Raw genomic sequence first — 10,670 nt, 5'->3', positions numbered from 1 at the left:
AAATAAGGAGATAAGCGGCAATTCTTGGGCCTGGAAATCCGCAGATATCCCTGATCAATATCTTACCTTGACCTAACTGTCAGGGTGTTAAGATGTCAAGCTACCAGGACACATGAAGATAGGCGCCAAGCCATGGAGAGGACAACGATCAAAATACCAGGACGATATTAGACCAGGAAATCATATTATAAGAAGAATATACGCGCAGCATTAATTGGGAAGATTCTATAACTAAGGCATCAATTAAGGGCGTAATAATGGGTATAATATTTGGTATTTATGGTGAGATTAACCAGCCGTTCAGCATATCACTATATAAGAAGCACTTGGAAATCATTCTAAGAGAGGGAAGAAGATATATTCAAAGCATACACCATTCTCTTATAACACTTAAGCTTATTACGATCAATTGTGCTAAATATTCTATAAAATAGTGAAATCCTCTCCTGGCTTGGTGCCCGTGGTTTTTTTCCCATTTAAGGGTTTTCCACGTACAAAAGTTCTTGTCTTATTTTTATTCTTTTATCGTACTTTAAATTTCTTGCATTATACCCTGTCAACCTGACCCACAGATTAATCAGAGCTAGTTAACCCTGCCTAGACCTATCCTGACCTGATTTTGCCCTGCGCAAAATCCATACAAAACACTACCCGTGCCCAAAAAGGATGGGCGAATCCGAGTTTGTGTTGATTTCAGAGACTTAAACAAAGCAAGTCCCAAAGACGATTTCCCTCTACCACACATCGACATATTGGTAGACAATACAGTAGACCACGCGTTGTTGTCCTTCATGGACGGATATGCTGGATATAATCAGATCAAGATGGCCATAGAAGACATGCATAAGACTACCTTTGTCACTCAATGGGGCACCTATTGCTATACTGTTATGCCATTCGGCTAATAAATGCTGGAGCTACCTATCAACGAACTACGACCACATTGCTACATGACATGATGCACAAAGTGGTAGAAGTGTACGCAGACAATATGATTATCAAGTCCAAGGATAGGAAGGAGCACATTGACAACCTTCGTAAGTTCTTCCTAAGATTACGAAAATATAACATGAGCCTCAATCCTCTGAATTGCGCATTCGGAGTAACATCAGGAAAACTTCGGGGATATGTCGTCAGTCAAAGAGGAATAGAAATCGATCCATCCAAAATCAAATCTCTAATTGAAATGCCACAACCTCAAACATAGAAAGAGGTTAGGAGATTTTTAGGCAAGGTGCAATATATAAGTCGATTCATATCGAAACTTACTATGATCTGCAAACCCATTTTCAAAAAGCTCAAGAAAACATATCACACCATATGGGACGATGACTGTCAAAAGGCGTTTGACAAAATTAAGGAGATACTAGCCAAGCCACCAGTGCTCATGCCTCCTCAACGAGATCAACCTCTTGGTTTATATCTCACAGTGACCGAAACAGCCATGGGAGCTATACTAGCACAAACTGTAGGAAAAGAAGAAAGAGCTATCTACTACCTTAGTAAGAAGTTCTTGGAGTATAAATGCAAGTACACGCCTCTCGTAAAGACATGCCTCGCTATTGTTTGGGCAACGAAGAAACTACGCCATTACATGCTTAGTTACTCTGTCAAGGTGTATTCCAAAATGGATCCTGTCAAGTACCTCATCGAAAAACCCGTCCTCAACAGACGCTTGGCAAGATGGACCTTAATTCTCTCAGAGTTCAATCTCAAATACGTACCTCTGAAGGTTATAAAGGGGCGTGTCGTTGCCGAGTTTTTCGCAGATAACCCCATCAATGACACCCAAGCAGTAGACACGTGGTCATTTCCAGACGGAGATATACTACAAATCAACGTAGATTCTTGGGACCTTTATTTTGATGGAGCATCGAATCTAAGAGGATTTGGAATAGGAGTATTGCTCATTTCTCCTGAAGGTGAGCATACGCCACTCTCTGTCAAACTCGACTTCGAGGTGACAAATAACGCAGCAGAATATGAAGCTTGCCTCATTGGGCTACAAGCAGCAGTGAGTTTAGGCATCAAAAATCTTCGAGTTCACGGAGACTCATTCTTGATCATCAACTAAATTACGGGATCTTGGAAAATTCGAAGTGAAAGGCCAGCACCCTATCAGGCTAGGATAGATCAAGTTTCCCAATTCTTTGATCAGGTCACTTATCTACACCTACCTCGTGAAAAAAATCAGTTTGCAGACGCTCTTGCAAAACTCGCATCTCTGACTAACATGCCAGACGACATGGTCGAAATGCCTTTATGCATCGAATGACGATCAGAACCAACCTATGTACACCAAATTACAGATGAGGCGGAAAACCCAAGGGAACCTTGGTTCAAGCCATTCTAAACTTCAAGCTCAATGGTACATATCCGCTAGATATGGATAAGAGAGGAAAACGTGCCATACGCCTACTAGCCTCTCAATATCTCCTTATGCAAGGAGAATTATACAAAAGAACACCTCATGGTGTAGTCTTACGTTGCCTTGATCATTCACAGGCACGAAAAGTGATGGAAGAAGTTCATGATGGAGAATGTGGCCTAACATGAGTGGACCAATGATGGCAAAGAAAATCACGCGTCTGGGATATTACTGGACCACGATGGAATCCGATTGCATCAAGTATGTCAGACATTGCCATAACTGCCAAATCTTTGGGAATGTGCAACATGTCCCTCCTTCACTACTCTACACCATGACATCTCCTTGGCCATTTTCTGCTTGGGGAATCGACATCATCGGAAAGATTACTCCACCTGGAACAGGAGGCCACTGTTTCATCTTGGTAGCCATCAACTATTTTACTAAATAGGTCGAAGCGGCATCTTACACTAGTCTCACAGCCAAAAACGTGGCAAAGTTCATACAAACCAATATTATCTGTCGATATGGTTGCCCACATGAGATCATCAGTGAGAATGGATCATATTTCCAGGCTGAGAGTGAACAATTGCTAGCTAAGTACAAAATCAAACACCACCATTCCTCGCCATATAGACCACAAACTAATGGCGCGGTAGAGGCAGCTAAAAAGAATGTTGATACATGCAATTTATATAGTCTTTTTAGTCTTTTATTGCACGCATTTCTATGCCTTTATGTATCGTTATGTATTGCAAAATGCCCCGAATTGGCTACTTTGGTTTGTTTTGTCTAATTTGCAAAAATAAGCCTGGAAGTAGTGAAACCGCACCCTATTCGTCCTATTTAGCATGCATTATGAGGAGACGAGAGTTATTGGAGCAAGAGACGTGCCTTGGAGTGCGTGAAGGAAGGTCAAGGGAGCTGTCAAAGATAAGTTAGAGGCTGACTTGGTGGAAAAGCACTCGATCGAGAAGAACTGATGGTCGATCGAGTGGTTTGGCTGACACGAGTATTCGATCGAGTGACTCTATCTGCTCGATCGAAATGGTGATTATTGGAGTTCCTAGATCGAGAGCTTTATCTGCTCGATCGAGAGGAAATGCTGGAGAAGACCTCGATCGAGTGGTCTTAATCCACTCAATCGAGAGGTTTATTAGCTTATACGGGTTTACTAAGCCTGTGATGTTTTATCTTGTTAAGTATTACGCTTCCATATATAAGGAAGTCGTAATTAGGTCTTAATTATCTTTTCACATACTTTCTACTGCAAAAACTTATGAATCTCTTAATCACTTTATTGCTTAATCTTTCAACCTTTTCCTTTGCTTTTGGATTGTTCTCTACGCCGGATTCGTATCGATTGAAATCATTCTTCTACTCTTCTTAATCTTAATACTTTTTTGCTTAAATTCTTGTTGTCTCTTTATTACTCTTGCCCTAGTTCTCTTTATGCTATATTGTTATTATTTCATTATGTCTTTCATTAGCATTCTTATCATTATTATTGTTGACACCCTTAATAACATGAGTAGCTAATTCATTATATCTTAGGATTAGGGGATCCATAGTAGGATTGTGACGATGTAGCGAATAGGCTAGATAATTTATATGTGAGAATCTGTCCCCATAGCAATTTAATTGTAACATCAATTTAGTTGAGTGCACGCTTCTAAATTACATTAATCTAGTTAAGTTTACTCCTGGATCGGAAGATTCGAATAAATAGACCTGCTATGAACAGTAGACTACCCTAATGAGGACGGAAGTTAAGTTAGTGGAAATCTAGGATAGAAAGTGGACCGGAAGGACCTTTCCCTTATCCTTCTCACACTATATTGTCTAGGCTATTTGCAACTGAGTCAACAGACTACCATGGTGAACCAAAATCCCGGCATACTCGCTTTATCTGATCACTTATATCGTATTTTCTCACTTCAATTGCTCCTGCTTAATTTCTCTTTCCTTTAATCCTTTAGTAGTTTAGAAATCAAATCAAAACCCCCACATTGTGAGTTAGATAGACGGACCTTTAGACAGATATCTTGCCTCCCTGTGGAGAATCGACCCTACTTATCACTAGCTTCTGTTAGTATATTTAGGTTTATTTTTGGTACACAAACGACAGTATAAAATTTTGGCGCCTTTGCCGGGGAGGTAATAGCCCTATCTGCCTTTTGTTTCGTTTATTTGTTATCCGTCTCAGGGAATTTTCATTCCTTGAGATAGTTCTCACTTATTTCTTCCAGTGTCGTGTATGCCCAGGTCAAACAGGTCGGAATTAATCCCAGCTGATCCTGAGCCAGAGAGATCTTTTCGGCATAGACTCCGTCTACAAAGAATGACTCGAAAGGAAGATTTGAGTACTTTCGATCCCGAACTACAACACTTTCTTTTTGCAGAAGACCCGTCTTGTGAAGAAGACAATCTCATTTCTGCTATCAAGCTAGTAAATATGCCTAACATAGCGAGTCACTTAGAGCCCACAGCTGCCTCGATTCCCAAAGGTTTCAAGCTCTCAACTGAGGATGGTAACATTTTCGATATCCGTCAGTCTCATATAAATTTGGTCGAAAGGAACTTGTATCGAGGTGTGGCGGGTGAAGATCCACGAAAACATATGGAGGTCTTTACTGACTATTGCTCTACCATTCCCGCCACTAAGGGAGTGACTCAAGACAAGATAAAGGAAGTGCTATTTCCTTTTTTATTGACTGATGGAGCCAGGGCGTGGCTCACTGATCTTGATCGCACTGCAGCCGGTATCACCAACTGGGAGACCCGTTTTCTTGCCTGTTAGAAAAGGTACTTTCCTCCACAACGTACTAATCAGTTGAGGGGGAAGATTACGAGTTTCAAATAGGCCCCTGATGAGAATTTATATGAGGCTTGGTGTCGATTCAAGAAGCTAGTGAGGTCTCTTCCTCACCATGGATTTGACGAGTGGTTTTTATGCAACCAGTTCTATAATGGGTTGTATGATGACCACTGTGCTATACTTGACACCTCATCTAATGGGAGATTCTAAAAGAATATTGATGATGATAAGGGATGGGGCATTATTGAGGAGATGGCGACCCATTGTGCTGAGTATGAGAATCCGAGGAACGGTATTCAGACGGTGCATTCAGTCGATAATGCAGTCGTGGCTCAACTGGAAGCCGTGAACGCTCGTTTTGATAGATTGGAGCTGCAAGCTGCTGGTGATCAACAGACAGTTCATCTGTTGACTAGATAGGAAACTGTCACTTGTGAAAGATGTGGGAGCAATGACGATCACATTGCTGTTGACTGTCTAATAGAAAAGGAACAAGTCCTTGCCTTTCAGCAATATAGGCAAGGAGGAGGTTCCTACTACAATAGTCAAGGGGCAGTCCATCCCAATTTGAGGTGGACAAGTCAAAATGTTCTTAATCCCACTCCTCCACCGCAACAGCATCAACCCTATGTCCCTCCTCATAAAGCTCAACAAGGCTTCCAAAAGCCTCCTTCTTTCCCTCCACCGCATCAAGGAGCTTCATCTTCTAGTGGGGTAAGTGAGTTAACTGAGTTAAAGACAATGATTCAATCATTGACGAAGCAATTGCAAATGAGTGACCAACAGAAGGAAGCCTCAATCAAGTCACTTAAAACTCAAGTTGCCCAGTTGGCCGCAAGCCAATCCACGAGGAAACCGGGTCATTTGCCGTCTCAATCTGAGAAAAATCCGCACGAGACGATAAATTCGATTAACCTGCGAAGTGGTCGTTCTTTTGAAGGACCAAAATTGTCAATTGTTGAGGACATATCAGACCCAAGGAATGCTATTATTGATGATGAACAGGCATCTAATGCTGAAAATATGCCTAGCACGAAGAAAATACTCGATCGACTGATTTCTGGTGGTCGATCGAGTAGAAATGTTGAAGAAAATGCTCGATCGAATGGTTCTGGTGGTCGATCGACTAAACTGGTTATTCAAGGAACTGATCATGAGGTTGAAACCACTCGATCGAGTGAAAATTCTGAAGAAACTGTTCGATCGAGTGGAAGTGTTCCTCGATCTAATACTGTGGATATAGAGGAACTCGATCGAGAAGCTGCTAATGCTCGATCGAGTGAAAAGTCACCTGAAAGGCCTCGATTGAGAGGTAAAAAGACTCGATCGAGTGAAAAAGAGTTTGAACCCGCTGAGACATTGGAAGAAAGGAATAAAGGGCTTGAAATTCCTATCACTGTGCCCTTTCCAAGGCGGTTACAGAACAACAAGGCTAATCAACAGTTCGGGAAATTTGCCGAGCTCCTGAAAAGTTTACATGTTAATGTTCCATTCGCCGAGCTGCTCACTCAGGTACCCTCTTACTTAAAATTCAAGAAAGAAACTTTGTCGCGAAAGAGGCATATAAATGATCATGAGACGGTAGCTTTAACTGAAGTAGGGACTGCCTTAGTTCAAAATAAGTTGCCACCTAAGCAGACTGACCCAGGTAGCTTTTCGATTCCATGTCATATAGGTACCCATTTGATTGATAACGCACTATGCGATCTAGGTGCTAGCGTGACCATCCTACCTTTGTCTCTCGCTAGGAGACTCGGCCTGACCAAATTTAATTGCACTAACATGACCATTTAGATGGCCGACCATAGTATATCACGACCACTAGGAGTTATAGAGGACATACTTGTCAAGATCGGGAGTTTCTTTATTCCCGTAGACTTTGTAGTGTTTGACATCCCCGAGGACACTCACACCCCTATTATTTTAGGGAGACCATTTTTATTCACTGCTCGTGCAGTGATCGATGTCGGGGGCAAGACACTTACATTTCAGGTCGGAGATGAAGAATTGATTTTTCATTAGTCTAAATCTCGTAGGGCTCCCATGCAAGCTAAACCTTGCAATGCCCTATCCTCTATTGACTTAGATAAAGAGACTCCAGTTGAGAATGTTGAATTTTGTGCTGCTATTATAACACCTCCGCCTCAGACTGAGAGCGAAAAGGAGGAACATTCTTCTGTTTTCCTTGCTGTAGGTACAGATAAAGTGGATGCTGGAGTCGATGACGGTCAAAGTGAAATTAAAGTCAATCAAAGTGCTGGGGAAGAAGCCAATGTCGATGGGAATAGCAAGAAGAAGAAGAAATTTCACGCGTACGTGGATGTCAACTATTCCCCTTCTACCAGTTCAAATTCAAACTCATGGAGATCGAAGAGGACGGTCCGAGATGCTGAAGGGACCTCGTCCAGTCAGAAGCCCTCTTGTGGGCTACTGAAGTGTTTTGGGCAATAAGCGAGGAATGCCCCGTGTAATAACTTGTAAAATTTAAATTTTCGTTTGATTTCTTTATTGCATTTTTAGAACTGTTAGACTTTAGACAAATTAGCTTAGCGAATATAGACTATAGACTGCTTATTTTGTGATTTGGTATTGTCGGGATATGTTTTCGCGTGTTTTTATGCAGGTTTGGGGAATTTATACCGCATTGGGGTTAGTTACACGAGAAAAAAACTCGATCGAGTACTTTTTGTACTCGATCGAGAGGAATGCCCAAGGAAACTGTTCGATCGAGTGGTTTCAGACACTCGATCGAAATGGCTAAAATGAAGAATCCTCGATCGAGAGGAATTGTTTTTGATCGAGCAGGTTGGAGATCACAGTTCTCGATCGAGTGATTTCAAATCACTCGATCGAGTGACTTTGCTTATTACACGCAGGGAGTTAACCTTTTAACTTCTATTTTTCATTCTTTTATTTCATTCTTCATTTCTTCTTCCTATTTTGTGCGACATAACCCCATATCCTCCATAAATCTTGCCCTAATACCAAATCAAACACCCACATTGCTTCACTTGTGCCAAAATCGACTAAAGCCCTCATCTTTCCGCTTACAATTCATCTTTTATTGCGGCCAATTTGGGAATTAGGGTTTCGCGGGTTTCGATCGAAAATCCCGTTTTTTGCATTAATTTGTGTCGATTTTATTGCTTATTTCGTGGGTTCATCATCAAGTAAGTATTCCCTTTGCTCTTTTGTTGATTTATTGCTTATTTCAAGTTTAATTGAGCACTTAGGGATTAGGGTTTTGCAGGTTTAGTTCGAAAATCCGACTGAATTGGGGGTTTTGTGTTTAATTTGTTTAATTGATTGAATTCCCCCATTTCTTGCTTGATTAGGATGGAAAGTAGCTTCCTTCCCTCGACTAGCTCGACTGCTACCCTATCCACGACTGAGACGGTGGTCCCTACTGTTACCACCGTCATTCCGACTGTCATTGCCGCTTCTATTTCTGCGAGCACTGCTTCTGTTTCTGCTGCCTCTACTAGCAGAGCCACTGCCTCCACTTCTGGTACCATACCTACTCCGGTGACCGCCCCTGCTGCGTGGTCACCAGCTGTCACAGCCGCCTACCGGGCTGCCTTAGTACCTCGTTCCGTCAGAGGACGGGCTTCTTCCTCAGGTACTAGAGGCCGGGGTCGCGGACAGGCCACACCTGCTGCTGGTCCAGTCATGATCTGTGTCGATGACTCACTTGACCCGCACCCCGACTACCCCGAGGTACGTTTCATTGACGGTATGCATCGTACTCCTTTCTTTGCTTTAGAGAGCTGTGATTTTGCTTCGACGAAGTTTTTGTGTCGTATGTCACTTGATAGGTTAGGTATTTACGAGCCCGTAGTGAGATATTGAATGGGACGGGGATGTCAGGACTGATTACCATGAGTGCCTTGACCTGCAAGGAGCTGACCCTCGAGTTTTTTAGCTCCTTTACCTTTTCTGCTGGAGCCTACGCCACTGACCCGGGTAGTTCTTGTGTCTCCTTCCGGTTATTTAACCTGACCACGACCTGGACTCTAGCTGAGTTTAGCAGTAGGTTAGGTTTGTCTTCTACCGGTGACTCTGACCCTCCTAGGAAGGTCATCCGCATGTTGTAGAGCACCTTGGCACAAACTAGTTATGAGGAGCGCAAGCTCGCGCATGTCCACCTTCCCCCGGCCCGTTACTTCTTGCGTCTCATTGATGGGATTGTCTTTGGCCGTAAAGAACTAAACAATGTGAACAACGTTGAGCTGTTTATTCTTGGAGGTTACCTAAACATTGATAGTGAGGGACCTTTGTGCTCAACATTGCTTACATGACTGCTCAGTATTTTCATAATATGAGGCAGAAGACGACGGGCACCATTGTTTGCGGTGGCATAGCCACTTTTCTTGCCCGTTCTATCTTCCCCATCTTTCCTCGTGACTTACAACACCTAGACACTGATAGGTACCTTGCCATTGCTACTATGCTGTTTAAGTTTAGGCGTGCTTCTGACCAGCAGACATGGAAGATTTGTGGTTCCTTATCTGTGCCCTTACCCTACACCACTTTGCCCCATCTTGTTCCCCTGCCCATTGTTAAGGGCAGGCTACCTCCACCACTACCCATGTTTCACCTCCTACTTGCTCCACCTCCTACCATGTCCGCTTCTAAGAAGCAGAATAGACCTGAGACCGGAGAGGGGTCCACACCTTCTACGGGTGGCCAGACTTCCACGGCCATTCCTACCCCGATCCCTACTCCTACTCCTACTCCTATTCCTGAGCACACACAGTCGGTTTATCCGGCTAATTTTGTTCCACCTCCACCTTTTGAGGCGTCCGCGGTCCTAGACCAAAAGTGTCGTGACAGTTTGCTTCTTACCAGGCAGGCTCGTATGGAGCGGGACATTGCACTTGCTTTGTTCCCTCTATACGAGTATCACATGAGGAGAGGACGTCCTGTCCTTGAGGGCTGGCCGCACCCGTCTATCTACCGGTACCCAGCAAAGGGATACCCACAGCCGGCCAGCGAGCCAGACACCGCTGAGGAGGAGGAGAGAGTACGAGGAGGAGGGAGCAGCAGGTGGACCCAGACTTCACGGTGGAGGACGTGGAGGACGACGGTGATGAGTAGCTACTGGTCTACTCACTTCCCCGATTTTCTGGCTTGTTTGGGGAAGTTCGTGTTTTGTATGTACATTCTTGCTCTTTTATTTATTTTTGTCTCCTTTTTATTTATTGTTTTTCATGCATTTATTGGTTGCTTTTACCCCGTTCCCATTATTTATCTGCCGGTGTATGCTGGAGGACAACGAGGGCGTTGTCCGTTTTGGTTTGGGGAGGGTTATGCATCCTTTGAGTCTGCATTTTGCATTGTTTTTGCATTCACGTTTCCTTTTTCTGTTTGCATTGTATTTATTTCTTTTAAAAAAAATCATAAAAAAAAAATTAGAAAATTCAAAAAAAAAAAAAAAATATTCACGTTTCATTTTGCATATAGGTTGAGTCGGAACAGTTGATT

Source organism: Silene latifolia, chromosome 10 (genome assembly GCF_048544455.1).
Source record: "Silene latifolia isolate original U9 population chromosome 10, ASM4854445v1, whole genome shotgun sequence".
NCBI classification, from domain to species: domain Eukaryota; kingdom Viridiplantae; phylum Streptophyta; class Magnoliopsida; order Caryophyllales; family Caryophyllaceae; genus Silene; species Silene latifolia.
Note: the sequence above shows the minus strand (reverse complement) of the source record.